At 29.9% G+C, this 17025-nt stretch overlaps 1 long non-coding RNA gene across 1 annotated transcript; it reads left to right on the top strand.

The window, feature by feature from the left end:
* Positions 1 to 206: 206 nt before the first annotated feature.
* On the top strand, positions 207 to 13110 carry LOC124360353. The gene is made up of 2 exons (XR_006922238.1): positions 207 to 823; positions 11637 to 13110. It is a non-coding gene; the product is annotated as an uncharacterized LOC124360353 (long non-coding RNA).
* Positions 13111 to 17025: the final 3915 nt, after the last annotated feature.

The raw sequence follows: 17025 nt of genomic DNA, 5'->3' as shown, positions 1-17025 counted from the left end.
TATAGAAATCTGTATTATCATATTCGCTGCGGGAACACACGTTAAAGAGAACCCAAAATAATACAAAGAAATAAAAATAAAATTCTTGATGATTCTTACTCATAACGAATAAATAAAAAAATGTATTGGTATAGTTTCTTTTTTATTAATTGGGTAAATTTAAGAAAATAGTGTGAGAAATTACCACACGGACCAAAAGGCCCACCAATAACGCAAACCAAAGCATAACAAGGGGTCAAAACATGATTTTATAACGAAAGATTTTCATATATATGTAAAAATCAACACAATAAAAATATCACAAAAAATTCGAGACAACACTTCTACAACAAAACGATAACTTAAAGTTGTTGGTCCTAGTGAGACCAAAGGAGATAAATCTGCTGAGCCAAAGCAGTTTTTAACCAAAGATAATAAATTGTTCTAAGCATCAGGAGCTAAGGGAGTGGAGCCAAGAACCAAAAAGATTTCCACACAATAATTCTGAACGTTGTTGGGATCCATTATAGATCCAAACAATGACTTTAAACCAGGCCTGCTTCAATAGGAACTAGGATCTAAATGCATTTTCTTATAAAATGAAAGTTAGGCTACATTGCTGAGTTAAAAATAAAATTTTACAGATTTAGTATCAAATGATTATTTTGCAAATATTAGTGATTAGGAACAAAACATGTTAATACTACAAGTTCTGCACAAGACAGCGGAACCGACTGAACAAATATTTGTGCCCTAATTAGCGTGCTCTCTTCCCAAACAACGCCACACCGCTCCACTCCTCAGCGATGCACAGTAGTCAACTCAAACATGTAATACTTAAAAGGTAAGTTTATTTAATAAAAATTCTATTAGTTGTATTTTTAAGTATTCATAGACCATTTATAATGGAACTTTCAGTTGATGTTTCATAGATGAATGATTCTCAAGAAAGCCCCATTTTTAACAATCTGTATTGTCAGTTGGGGACTGCTTGCTGTAACAATGTAACTACAATAAGAGGTGGTTTATCTCTTAGATAAATTTAAATAACAACAATTCAACGGATGAGGAAATTATAATTTTTTTTGTTTAGATTAAGCAAAGACTATCCTTGAGAGGTAGAAAAATGTTTATTTTTTTCGGTCTCACCTAAGCATTTAACATTTTCTATGAATTTTCATTTGTATATAAACAACATCCTTATAGGCAGTCCATCATGGGATATGGATGAACATTTTTACAACATATATAAAAACACTTTATCACTGTGAAACGAAATTTATTTTCCCACATTAGTACTGGCTCTACATTACTAGATTACAATATTCACTCAATATTATAATCTTTGCATTGTTTCATGTTCCAGAAATGATTATAATACAACATTATGATTAAATCACAACCAATTATACAAAATTACAGAAAATTAAAAATATGAATCCAAAAAGCTATGCCTTAGTGTGGTATTCATCTAAATGTTCTGCGATCAGTAAAATGCTACCGTTTAATATTGATATGTTTTATATATATATATATATATATATATATATATATATATATATAATTATATATATATATACATATACAATTATATATATATTTATATACATAAATACACACACACACACATATATATATATATATATATATATATATATATATATATTTATGTTGTTTATTAACATAATATTTATTTTCGAAATTTCAAAATTTTGACTTTGCGTACAAGAGAGCATGGGTATGAACACTCTCATTTTGAAAATACTGTTTTGTTGTTCTCCCAATTAATACTATACACTCCCCTTGGGCTATATGTAGTCTTTTAATACGAGTTTTATGTTTTCAAATGAACACCCTGTATATATAGTGTATGTTACGGAGCTTTATATTTCCTTTTTACTCTCTCCTAACATATTTTCCATTAATATCAAAGATTTAGTTCAGATAAAATGTTTATATAACGATTTGTTTGCGATTCGGTAAATCTAGTTTGACAGAATTTAGAAAACATAAACAGGCATGGCACGAAACGAAAACGTTTTTCCCGTGAAAAACATACACCCATAACCCGCCAAAAAAGTAGTCGCTTCATTAACTGATGAGTCAGCAGTATAATTTACACTTAAATTTTAGGGTGGTAATGATAAAAATGATGGCTTTTTATACATAATGTGCCTACTTGTATGCTATTAATACTGTTACCTGTATCATATTATTTTAGAAGCTACCTTATCACTACTTGAATCCGTAAGAACATACATAATTAAAGAACTAGTATGATGATAAAGTACAGTTTCCTAACCATTGTTTTCATACTTCTATTAAAGAAAAATGCGTTTAAATACATACACAAAGTGTGAAATATTGAAGTTTTATTAGAAGAATTTTGAGCATAAAAGCAATTAGTTGGAAGTTGATTACAGCACCACACATTTGATTAGTTACTGACCGAACCTGAGTTAATCAACCGGCTAATAGAAATGTAAATACCAATATTTATATATTTATATGATTAAAAAAAAACAATGTGATAAAGTTTATTAAATCAAAGTGGTCTTCATAAGTTCTCTCTCAAATTTACTAGTTAGGCCTAGTTACCTCTTAAAGTCTAAAGCTAACCCCATCCACACTTTGTGCCTTGTACGGCCGTATAACTTCATTGAAATGTTTTATAATTATATATTTTAAATCATTTCATGGAAAAATCCGTAAACACATAGTTATTCTTCATTTATGTGCGTGCTTACTAAGCTGAAAGGCCAAAGGGACATTTTTGTTCCTCCCAAGAGTTTTGGTGATTTTGTTCTATCCCTAACCCCATTGCTAATTTTGTAATTTTAAGATACTTATTGAGTTTTGGTGTAACAGTACAATTGACGGCTTTAATACACGCAATATTCCATAATTTAAACTTTTGGCCTAAAAAAGCCCTGGACACTTTTATTTTGAAGTAAATTTAAGAATTAATGTATAATTTAATTGAAACCAGGATGAAAAGAATGTGAGTAATTAACTCAAATTGGCCACCACTTAAATCCGATAAAATAATAATTTTACACCAAACCTTAAACTGGGAACTTGACATTATGTTTGAAAACCTGGCCATGATTAGGTCATCATAAAGAATAACTTAAGAATAATTTAAGAACCATTTTTAAGAAATAAAGTATTTTTAAATTGCAACAGTTTTCAACATACCACGGAAAGAAATTTGGCACTCAGAGTAAATCTTTTGTTTGGAAATGGTGATACCATGACTCTTTAATAAGTGTTGAAAAAGAGTTTCGGAATCTTTCAGTAATTCTAGCAGGTAAATGTTTAAATATATCAAAATAACATCAAGATTTCTATTCTTAGAATTTAATTCAAAAAGGAATTCACCAGGAAAAGGGGATCTCCATAAGAAATTTCACAGTTAACTGCTGTATTTGAAAAAGGCGGCCGAGTTCTACAATTATAACTACGAAATTAAAATGGGCATAAATAAGGTTACGTTTAATGTAATTTTCTGTAAAACTATTACTTTGACTTCACCTTCCTCAAATTTTAAAATGTCTGTCCTAAATTTAGAAGGGTATTTATAATATTTTAATTATATATCATCATCTTATCAATAATGTTCAATATTATATATCATATTATATTCTTAACTAAGAAGCACGTTTTAGTTTAACAATTTATTTTAAACGTGGTTTTTCTTGTCTGAACGAAAATGACGTTCAAGGGACCATGAGCTTCATATTTTATTTCATATCCAGTACGATCATTTGGATAAATATACAATAAATGTTTCTCATTCACCTCAAGAAAAATATAATATGTAACAATCAAGGTTAACCTCGAGTTAAAATATATTATTGCGTTCGAAAAATTGAACGTTTACTGCTGTAATCCTTTATGAATTAATTTATTTTTCATGGAAGAAAATACTAAGGTTTCGATTGTTTATTATTGCCTCTAATTTCCTATTAAATAGACACGTAGTTTATACCTTTTATCCTCCTGCAGTCTGTAGTATTTTGTTGTTCTTTCCAGTGATATTTCCATTAGCCTCTTCTATTATTATATAAAACCACGTATTAAAAGTTTCATATTTTAAGTATTTAAATTCCTGAAGTTCTAAATACTAATAAATGAGTTAAAATACTTTTTAATCGGTTTTCAAAAGACTTTTTATTTTTAATTCCCCAGAAGATATATTTTAATTCTTATCTTGTGCTAAATAACTCTTGCATTTAATTACATGGAGTATCTACAGTTTTCTATGTAACCAAATATTTGCACAATTTTTTGAATGAATAAAAAAATATCTTCAATCAATTTTCTTTTCGTTCTGGATTTTTAAACAAATATTTAGTTTTCAATTTTCCTGTTAATTTATTTCCATATCTACTTAGTCGTATAACAAAAATAATATCAGCCTTTTGGGTAATGGTTTATGGTATTCAAATCTACATTGAAATAGTCATTACAAATCTGCAATAAAAATTTATGGTGATAATATAAGGCGTTATGCAGTTTTATTGTTAAATAAAGGTTATCTAAATATCCAATCATAACTTTACTGCTCAATAGTGGAACCCAATGTAAATACTATATATATATATATATATATATATATATATATATATATATATATATATATATATAGTGTGTGTGTGTGTTTGTGTGTGTGTCAAGAATCGTATTTACCGGAAGATAAATAAATGTGATTGTGTTTGTTTGCTGGGTATAAGATCAAAACCTGACTGGTACATGTTGAGGCCTTGTTTCAGCTAATTTACCTCTACAAGACAGGATTTCCCAATGTTATTTACAGCTCTCATACTCATGTGATTTATATCGCAATGCTCTCATGCTAGGCTCTTTCTACTTGATCGAAGTTACTGCACTAATGTACAATAAGTAATGTATGGCATGTAATGTTGTTCAATAATATAAATTGCAACAGTCATTCATTAAGTTGCAATTATTTTACTTAATATATGTGAAAGAAATACATTTTTATTTAAAAAAAACTAATGTGCTAAATTGTTTTATAAATTTATTTCATAAATCTTGATAACGGAGGCCTCTTGATTGAACACTTAAAACCTATCTCAAGACTCTTAAACCTTATTTTAATGGTACTGAAATATACTTGAAAGGATTATAATACGTTTGTTTATTACTGAGTCAATTCTTACAATAATATACTTATCTAAACTTAAATGCCACTCCAAGCCAAATGTAGTTGGAGAACCTTTGATTTATGAGTTGCAGGGGTACTAACGACCTAATTCCGAATGATAAACGAGTTTTGAAGTGATTGGTTGACTCTGGAATTGACAGCATCACCTTACCTCGCGACCACACATTTGTAAATCAGTACACCTTCTGTGCTAGTGGTTAAAATGTCATACGGTTGTACAAAGTTTCTTTAAAAATGTATTTATTCTGCGGTTAGTTGTAAGCTATGCTCATAGGACCAATATTGCCAAATTCCACCAAGTACCACATCATTATGCTAGATGTATGAAAATAATATAACAGTTATCTTAAAACACAATGTTTGTCCATTCTAAATATTAAACTGTACAATCAGAATGGTTTAAAATAAGTTTTAAATGCCATGAATATTTAAGACCCGAGGGACTGCCTCGCGTTGTTTGTGTTTGGATATTGTTGAATAAAATATATTTGCAAAATTGTTGTTATTCATTTGAAGTTAAATTTGACTGACTCTTTAATGGTTATAATCTACACTTGAATATACACACGGCTGAATTATAGGTTGTAAAATAAATGAAAAACGGGAAAGTTTGTTAACGTATCAGCTTAACCCAATAACTACTCGTAAGTATTTATAACAAGAGTTTAGGAAGACTTGTTGTTCGCTTTATTCACTAGAGCGGAAAAGATGTGGAGGTGGGGATATCTTCCACAAATTCTCAGCTCGGCAAATAACCGTATCTAACCATCCAAGAAACATGCCCGATTACATTCCTGGTGGAATAAACAAATCATACGCCCTGATGTAGTATGACGTAGTGTATTACTGGTTTGATCCTGATAACCATCCCCTGCATGTTTGTGCAAAACAACCACTTTCTGAGAACTAATAATAAGCTGATTATGCTTGACGTTGAGCACAACCAACGTGGAATGGGTTAAGATTAATATATCCTAAAATAATTACGTATGAAATCATAATAAAGATCATAACAATCCAATTTCACATACAAATGTACTTAAATCTCTTTTATTGTTTATGCAACACATCCTTATTACATAATTTTTGTTCAAGTTGGGTTCATAGGATATTATAATCCATATTTTTATGTATATAGCAATTTTTTTATATACATATAAAATATTGATTTTTTGCTAGAATTTTGAACCACATTACTTGTTACTGTTATTGAAGTTAGTAAAATATAAATATTTCTTATAGATATAATTCATTTTGATCTAGTTGACAGCAGTTATTGAACTGCACATTTTTGTTATTCTTGTAGTATGCCTTTGATAGCGTGCGGTAATAACGTGTGTAAGAGCCTTTTATAGAATCTACAAGAATACTAACGGCTGAATATCGTCTATTAACAAAATGTGATAATGTGTATAGCTTAAATTTTCGGTAAATTAGTTTAATACTACTTAATAAATATAATTTTTTAAAGTATTGATACAGTCATTTAGGTGTGAGAAATGGATCCGCAGAACAAAGGGTATACTAATAACATCAAACAGCACATAAAAAATGTATATATATATATATATAACAAAAAATCTTCAAATTTATTATACCCGATCATATTTTTGGTAGATTTCCGATGCAGATGCCGCATCTCATATATACATAACCATATATAACATAACCAATTTATTACCACACATTTTACACTATAATTCTTTAAGATAAAGCCAACTTAATGTTAGTTGCTGGAATCAGTCAGACCAGATAAATCTCCAGAACCAAAGCAGTTTTTAACCAAGATAAGTAATTGGTATATGGAGTGGAGCCCAGGACCAAACAAATAGTTATGAACGTTGTTGGGATCCAATATAGATTCCAATCAATGAATTTAACCCAGGCCAGTCTCGATAGTCTCTAGAACCAAAATAAACTTTCTTATGAAATAAGAGAGGTTAACTACATTGCAATGAGTTCAAAATAACATTTGATTTACAGTATATAGGCAAGGTAAAGTTAATTTGTACACACAAGCAAACGGAGACTGTAAAGTTGTAAATATTGGAATAATCGAAACATTAAAACTTTTTGGGTGTTTCGTACTATCCTCACGTCCTTTGGAAATTCATATAAAGTTTAGTGTACTTTATAAATTCTTAGATTTTTTACTCACTTTTTTACTTTAGTTACCGGTACATTTAGTTCATAGGTAGATGAAATTACTGAAGTTCAAATATGTACCTAAAGTAGTCTAATTTAGTATTACATAAGTATTTCACTGTTGTTAGGAATAAAAAAATGTTAATGATACAAGTTCTATAAAAGACAGCGGAACCGACTGTACAAATATTTGTGCCCTAATTAGCGTGCTCTCTTCCCAAACAACGCCACACCGCTCCACTGCTTAGCGATGCACAGTAGTCAACTCAAACAGTTAATATTTTAAAAGATAAAATTATTTGAATAATAATGTTATTTGTTTTATCTGTAAATATTCACAGACAGGTTATATGGGACATTTCATATGACGTTTCAGTGATGAGCGATTCTCGATAAAATTCCATTCTTTAACAGCTGCGTTGTCACTTAGAGAACTGCTTACTGCAACAATAAAACTACAATAAGAGGATATTTATTATTTAGATTAAGTGGAATAAAAACAATTCCATAGATGAGCAAATTACATAACCTTTATGGTTGAGCTCAAGAAAAGACTGTATACTCCAGAAGCAGAAAAACATTTAATTTTTCTGTCTCCAAACAATATCTCAAAAACAAACTGACCTGAATTATTGAAATGATATCAAGATTCATTTTTGTATGGGCAACCTGGAGATCATTATAAGAAGTCCTTGAGATATGTATGAATGTAACAAAAATGTTTACATTGGTCCTATGTATAACTAAGAATGAAATAAGAAAATCACAGAATAACTAAGTGTTTAAATAACTCAGTACAGTCGTATGACGTTTGAACATGTGACATGGTAACATATATAGTCTATCATTAATTATCATAAATATACCTTGAGAAAGAGTTCATAAAATTTTGTTTCGATTTAGCATTTTTACACAGACAATTATGACTTCTAAGATGGTGCATGTATATTCATAGGATTTGGCTTAGAATCATTGAAGACTATCACTCAGTAAACTGACATAATTTCTTTTTTGTCCACCAAGAGGGTCAAACATTCTTACGTGTATTATGTCTGGCTTGGAATTTTGCATGCAACCCTAGCGAAGTCTGCTACGCTACGTGTAGCGAGGTGTACTACTATATTGTATGTTAAAAATGAAGAGAAATGTTTTTATGTGTCTTGATTAAACATATATATATAGTGAACAAACAATTTAGAATATTATCACCCTAAAATTTTGGATTTGTAATTTAGTTTTCTGTAAATTGGTATCTTTGGTTTTAATTTAGTAATTATGTTGTATTGAAGTTATTTGTGGAAAATGAAACAATACGAATCTTATGAAGTTGTTTGTTTAGTAATCTAGTACCCGTATAAGGGTAAATTAATTTGGTCACATTGTGATGTGATGTTATTTGAAGAAAATTATTTTTGGATTAAAAATGTGGGAAGTGATTTTTTGATCCAATTTTAAATGCTGCTTCATTTGAATTATAAATTTATTTCTCTTTATTAGTTAGTTAAAATTCAATTAGGCATAAATAAAATATTGGTTTTAAGGCGTAAAACGCGTTTCATTATCTATACAGGGTGTAACAAAAAGGTTGGACAGGCTATGTATTTTCAAATTATGTGTGTGATTCTAAGCTAAAAATGACATTGATGATTACTTATTTCCAATTTCCACTTCGTTTAGCCGTTATCCGCCATTTTGTATTTTATTTTAACAAATTATTATTATCTCTAAAAGTAGTAAAGTTCAAGAAAGCAAATTTGGCACATAATTTTGTATAGGTAAGAGGAATATATTAAAACATTGAGTTATTTTCTTTAATATTAAGAAAATGGCGTCTGTTGAAAGTGTATAGTCAAATAACAAAAAACCAGTATAGTTATAAACAATTTAGGTATCAAAAATGTGTTATATTTGTTTGTTTTTATATTTGTTATATTGTAAAGATAGTAATTTGTTAATACAAAATACAAAATAGCGGCTTGCGGCTAAACGAAATGGACATTGAAAAACAGTTATTCTTCATTTTTAGCTTAGAATCACACATACAATCTGAAAATGCATAGGCATCTTAAATTTCTTTTACACCCTGTATCATAAGGAATACTAAATATAACAATAATAATACATTTATAATTATTTAACAAAACTAAAATTATATCTAAAGAACTTTCCTGTAAAACATCAATATCTCATAAAAAATAATAGTCTAAAAGAAGTCCTAAGTAGTACGATTTTTGGAGATAATTATATTCACGATGATTACATATTTAGTCATTTACGTTTACAATAGTTTGAAATAATTTTCATTTTTATGCATGAGCACTTTCATTTTGTTACGTAAGCTGTTTGTGCAAACTGGCTAGTTTGTTACCGGTACAAACAACATTATAAATCTGGTAAACATCCCTCGATTGCGTTGAATTCCATAACAATACTTTCATTGATATGCTAATAAGAAATTCAAGCTTGTGACATATTACAACATGCACCCTGACTATTCCAACCCATACCACATTACTTTATAGTGAGCTGGTGTGTAGAATGTTATTTAAACTATGGTATGAAACCTAATTGAATGAAAAATGAATGTATAATATAACTAGATATCCCGAGGATGATGTCGTATCTAGACTTTAATGTTTGCATGATACTTCATAAAACAAATTATTTTTGTGTAGGGTCATGACAATCTCTCTCTCTCTCTCTCTCTCTCTCTCTCTCTCTCTCTCTCTCTCTCTCCCTCTCTCCCCCGTCAGAGTTGTTTTGATGTTATCACCTAATTAAAGAAAAATTTTAGCATTTTAGTATTTTCATTTTGAATTAAGTAAATTAATAAAGTACATCTCTTCTTAGGATTGAGACAGACTATTTGACGTAGTAACTTTCAATTTCCTAATTCAAAGCTGTTATATACTCTCTATATGTCTGTTGTTAAACGTTTAATTAATCAAGCAATGGATAAAATCTTTCATATTCCTCCATCTCGAGAAATGTATTGTCCTTCAGGAAGATCTCTAATGAAACTAATTTACCGCAGAATCATGGTATTTCGCAAGTTTTTGTAACTTTCCCAGGAGTAGTATCTAAGGAACACGAATATAGCGCTATCTAGGAAATCTAAATACCTAAAGAATAGCAGTAAAGCACAGATAAAACAATTAGTGAAGAAGATCTGGTAATTGTCGTTAACGAGTGCGCTTGCTACTTGCATGTCAACAACTGAGTAGTCTTATCTTTACATTCGTCCGGGTCTGGTAGTTGCGTTAACAAGTGCGCTTGATACTTAAATGTCAACAACTTAGTAGTCTTATATTTACATTCATCCACTCATAGAGGTGTACCATGTTGGATTAAAAGTTGGATTTCAAGCGATATAAATTTATAACTTTATAATGAATTATTAAAATAGTTTAAATACGAGTTATTATTCTGTTAATCAAAACTTCAATAAATATAACTAATGGTATATTGAAATGAAGTTTCTGCTTGTAGGCTATTGTATGCATGAAACTGTACTTTTAATTATAGCTAGGGCAAACCTACCTGTCTGTACACTAATGTGGTGGTTTTATTACAATATAGCCAAATTAAATTAAATAGTAATTTTTTATGTCACCTATATATTTCTACCTATAAGATTTATAATCAAAGATGCGTACACAATAGCAATAAAGCAAAGTTAAACAAAATAGTGTAATATGTATGGTAGTTTTCATCGCCGAGTGCGCTTTCTACTTGGATGCGAACATTCAATATTACTATCTTATATCTTAACAATCAGACCTTTACACTTACAGAGCATTAATCCATGTTGAATTGTGACTTAGATGTTAAGCGATATAATTTTAAAACTTTTTAAAGAATAAATTTCAAGAATTTTTAATTCTAATATGTAATAAAAATATGTGAACATTCCTTTAATCAAACTTAGAGATATAAATCATACGTTATACTGAAATGGGGTTTCTAATTATAGGCTATTACATGTATGAACCTGTAATTTTACTTATAGCTAGTTCAAATCTACCTGCTTATACCAATGTAACGGTTTTATGACAGTATAGCAAAATACAAAAAATGGTATATTTTTAAATGTAATACATTTAAATCAGTAATTATTCAACATTTACTATTTATAAATCCAAATGATAATGATATCCTAATGATGTAAAATGTAATGATGTATGTCATTTACTAGTATACGTTGTAGGTAAGTGAACATGACTTTATATAGCTAAAATAACTAACATGAATCAAATAAAAAGAGGATTTTATTTCTGCTTTGTTCTTTAGTTTTAAACATTTCTGCACCTGTGTATTTCAGTTACAGATGTAGTAGTGTGCTGGGACCATCTATCTACACACCAACTCACTCCACACCAGAGATACTGCCAGAGAATGTTTTGGCATTCTACCAGTTGTTTACGCTCCCCGCTTCCTTTTAGGTGTTTCGTACACCTGAGCTCATCAACACAATAACGTCTGTCATAATAAATAATATTCATACTAAATCTATTATTAGTTGGTATGTAATTTTAAATTATATTTTCACATTATAAAGCGTCCCACTTTGAGGATAGTAAAATATAAAAAAAAAAACAAATGATAATGATAAATGTAAACATGGTCTTTAACTTAAAAACGAAGATTGCCAGTATAATGCGTGTTAAGGCATTCTGTCTCAGAAATGGTATCACGTCACTACAACATACTGTCATCAATTATACCATTAAGCTATTTGATCCATCAAAAGTGTGCATAATACTTTTTTAGCTATTTCAATATTGTAAGTGCAAAAAAGATTCAACCTCGTGTCGACTATGAAGTAAAGATAAAACTCGTTCATTGTAAATGAACTGTTTATAAGGTATAAAAGGCTGGTGTGTCTGTAGTATATTTTACATTAAAACCGTATGTTGTTATAGAACAAATGATGGCTTTTTATAAATGGTTTGTTTACTAATATACTAGTAATATTGTTTTGTAAGAAAGAAATAACTAAACAAATACAATACACAAGTAAGAAGAATAAAAACAACTTGTTATTGTTATTGTATTCTATTAAGAAGTACCTGCAATTTCATACGCAATTATATAAGAAATGAAATGCATAGCCTTCTTTGTGCATTACGATGTAATATGAGTGAGGTCTTATATATTTTACACAGAACTATATATCAGTTAAATATTATTCCTGTATTTTTACCTATTTAATTTTACCTATTATTATTTTCCCTATTTAAGAGATTCAAAAGTAAAATACAATTTTGTCTGGTTCTCTTTAATGTATTGTTAACAATATATACGTATAGGTCTTGAAAACCTAATTCGATCAAAAAGCTACAAACTATCGTCTCATTCTTCACTTACTGTCTAAGTTATTTTCAGTGGCATGGTCGAATTTAACTTTTTTTCCCAAAAGTCAAATATATCAACAAAATTCCACCATCAATCCAATCAGAAAGCGATAACCTTTATCCCTTTTAATTTACTTCCTGCTTAAAATATCTAAAGTGCCATAGTTGTAGTTTGCTTTTAGGTCGACAAAATATATATAGGAACACCAGTATATACATGTATACTATTTACAATAATGTTTAATTAGAATATGATTTAATTGTATTGTTTAGAATAAATTGTTTTATATTTTTCTTGTCTGTCTGATACTCGATAACTTGGGCAAAATTAATTGCATTATTTAAAGGCGATTGCACCATTTATTGCAACTTGTTGATTGTAGTAATTTAATAAACACTATAACCTGAGATCACGTACCATGGTCTGATCGGTGTAGTCAATACATAACATTTATTTTGGAACCTGATTTTCACACAATTTGTTTTTAAATTTTAATTCTTTAAATTTGTTCCATAATACATTTATATTTTGTTACCTACAATTGACATAATTTCAGCCTTCTAGAATGTGGTATTTAGTATGAAATAGTATTTTAAAATCTACAATTAATCTTTTAGGCAATTGTAGCAACTCTGAACACATTTAAATATATATTACATATATACGTCATGAATTTTATGTACTGGGCGATAAATACGCGCACCCCCCCTCTTCAACACGCTACATAATTGGCAAATAGTGTTTATTGTCGCCTTAACTCAGCTAATGTAACCTATTCAAGGTTATATTTTCCCATTGTTGTTTACAGTTCACATACACTTCCACACTTGTGATTTATGTCGCAGTTTTCTCGTGATAGCTTTCTCCTCTTTTATGGAAGGTACTGCAGTAATTTGCAGTATGTACTATTGTCATTTATATTTATTGTTGTTCAATGCTTTAAACTGTAGCAACCATTCTCATGGTCACAATATTCTACTTAATATACGTGACTAAAACCTCATCAGATTTAAGTTAAAAGGAATTGATGTGCTCAATTAGAGTATGCCATTAATCTATTTCATACCTCTCGATGACGGTAGGCTCTTAATTTAGTACTTAATACCACTCTTATCTTAAATACCAACAATCCTTTAGTTGCTATAATTGTATTAAACCGCAACTTAATTGCTTCACATCATAAGTTATTTTTCTTACACTGTAATTTTTCGTACCTTAATACAAGTAAAAATCTAGACAGTTATAATTTATGATGGAGTTTTGTTATATACGATGGAAGTATTAGGAACAAAACAAGATTTTGCGGACATTTGCCATTGTTCAGAGATACAAAAATATCATTAAAACTACGTTTCGAGGTATGCAATCTGATCTCTTCTTCAGGTAAATAAGTAACCTAACAGATAAATAAAATGTAGGTTAAAATAAACAAACAACACCGGAGAATTGTGAATCGCAAGTCATGAATCGCAAACACCATGTTGTGTGTCAAATTCACCAACACATGCACTTCATACAAACTAAACACAACACTAATAATTAAAACTGAACTACAGAATACAGGTCGCAGTACGTCTACAACAGTCGACCAACTACCTACGACCATCGTATAACGGTATATCAAAGTAGTAGGCTACATGTGTTGCTATGTTCACTTATTAAAGAGCGCTGTTATAGGAAAATGTAAACATGTGTAAAAGTGTAGAGCAGTGTTTTCTATGTAAATCAGTATTTTGCATATAGTCACAAAGTTATCCCGTTCTTCGCTGTGTTCCAAATACAAAGTTTCTGCGTCTTCTTAAAGTTGGTTAAAATCATTTAAATATATAAAACAGATATAAAAGAAAACGATTGTATAAAATCCATACTCCGATCCTCCTAGTATTTATTCGTAGTTACAGTCAATATAACATAGCAAAGCTCTTTACCTGTTAGATTGTTATAAAAGCTATAAAATAAATATTTGTTGTCTTGTAATAAATTTAATTTCATTAACCTTTACAATACTACTTTACTAACGGGTTTATTCTGAATGGTGCTCATTGCCAACATTGAATGTATAACAACCAGAGTAACGTTTTTATAAACATAAACTAAAACTCCCAGTGGATCGATGAGTAGCATGTGCAATGATTTAAAGGTAGAATATCTAGATTTGACATTAAATTTTAAACCTTTAGGTAACCTGTTTGAATCGTGCATACACATGGACAGACATCAAACTTCGTTCGTCAGCAACTACTGGCGGAAAGGATTCAAAAAACACTTTTGTACATACACACCCTACTTTCTTAAATTGGTCAAACATTGACTGGGCTGTGTCTATCACCCACACTCGTGTATCTAGTGGTTTCTGGAAAAATTGTTCTGGTAGTTGCTAATGTTACAGAGCCAACAATTACATTGTTACATTGTGTTACATTTACGGCAACAAGCGTGCAACAAAGCTGTTGTGACAACACCTTCGAAGGACTAAATGGTAAATCACGGTTTAGGTCACGTAATATCTGGGACTAACCGAAAAATGGTTTCAAGCTTACGAATCGAAATACATAGTATCAAATTATACTTCTGAATATCTGTTCACATAAAGTTGATATGAAATGGCTATTTTTATATTGCATAATTTTATTATTATAATGTGATATTATTAAACACAAATGTTTCTATTTAATCTAAATATTGACTGAGCGTATAAAAAAACATTTATATCTTTTTAAAGTTTAAATACGTATTAATTAAGTTAAACAGTAGGAATTTATTTGTATATATAAACATTCGAAAAATGTATATACATACCTATATTATATATAAGACTATATCTGTAATTTCGTAAAACATAGTATATTCACTCCTATAAAAATAACAACTCAATTAAAGATAATTCATTCCGAAAAGTTTTCTAGATATAATTCCAATATTAGGACGTAATTCGTGCATGTATTCAAATAATTCCATTTAGTGAATGGTTCCTTTGAATGCTTTAGCACAGAAACTTGGGAGGCAAGACGCACGTACTTGAATAATACGATGAAAAGCACAGATGATTGTTCCCGCCTCGACTCAATTAATGTTCCCTCAACTCAATACGATGTCTCGTAGTCACTTACAGCGCGTATATCGTGATTCACAGTCACTGCTACCCGTGATTTACTCAATCTAGTCTTCCATCGATAATAGTCTTCTGAAGTACTGGTTTCTTGTTTAAGTTGGTGATACACACACAATGGCGCATAACGGGTGGAAAATATATGAAAATTGGCACAGGGCATTAAAATAAGAAAAAAGAGGCAACCATTCCCTTGGAAATGTTTTTAATTTCTTACGTTCCGTGTGCATTATGTTTTATGAAAAACCTTGCTTACGTAAATACACATAATACTAACCCTCACTTTCCAATTCAAACTCTGTTGAACTTCCAAAAGCTCGTCACGTACTATAACAAACTCATGCGGCACTCCTAACTTAACCAAAACTTTTCCTATGCATAATTGACCCACTCGTTGCAAACAATAATAATAATAGTATTAAAGAAACGCAAGGTGTTTTGAATATCAGAAAATATGTACAGTACAATCACAAAATAAATTATTCAACTTTCGTGTAAATATGTCAAGAATTAATTGAATTATTCAACTTGTATAGAAATAATCTTATTCTTAATCTAGATTAAACATTGGAATAATTACACATTTAAGTGTAATTTAAATGTATGTGGCTTTATCCTATTATATGTTCAGTTTTTGTATAAAAATGTTTTTACAAAAATCATTACTTTTTAATGGCAGTGAAACTGTATATGTCAATTTTATCCAAGGTTCTTATAAGTTTACTGTACATAAGAAACTGAGAAAACTTCGTATTATAACTAGTCTTTTAAAGTAATTTGCACTGCTTCTGGATTCAAAGATATTCAGGGAAGGTATAGTTGAGAAGTAAAAGCAGGCTCCAGTCGATATTCTAAGTTATACTCATCTCTACAATGTATGCTGAGCACTATCCTAGTCATGTCACTTTGGAAAACGGTAGTTTACCTGTGTTCCAGCCTCTTCCGCTCAAATAAAGTAGCAGCTAGTGCACCTCATGTAAAGCAAGGCTTGGAAAACGCTTTGCTTCTGAGTGAGCTCTACCTACTCCAACGAACAACTTTTACACCAGTATCTTCATACTTGCGGTTAATGATGTGCCGCTCCTTTACGTTACTTGGTTGACCCAGAAGTAATATTTGTTTTTGGCTGTAAAAAGTTGATTTTACTGGTTGATGTAAATAAATAAGAAGTGAATCCTCACAAGGATGCTTTACCATTAAGTTAAAACAAGGGGTACGCGAAATCACGTGTAATGTGACAGGCTGA

The sequence above is a fragment of the Homalodisca vitripennis genome, chromosome 4 (genome assembly GCF_021130785.1).
Source record: "Homalodisca vitripennis isolate AUS2020 chromosome 4, UT_GWSS_2.1, whole genome shotgun sequence".
NCBI classification, from domain to species: Eukaryota; Metazoa; Arthropoda; class Insecta; order Hemiptera; family Cicadellidae; genus Homalodisca; species Homalodisca vitripennis.
This window is presented reverse-complemented; position numbering and strand designations above follow the sequence as displayed.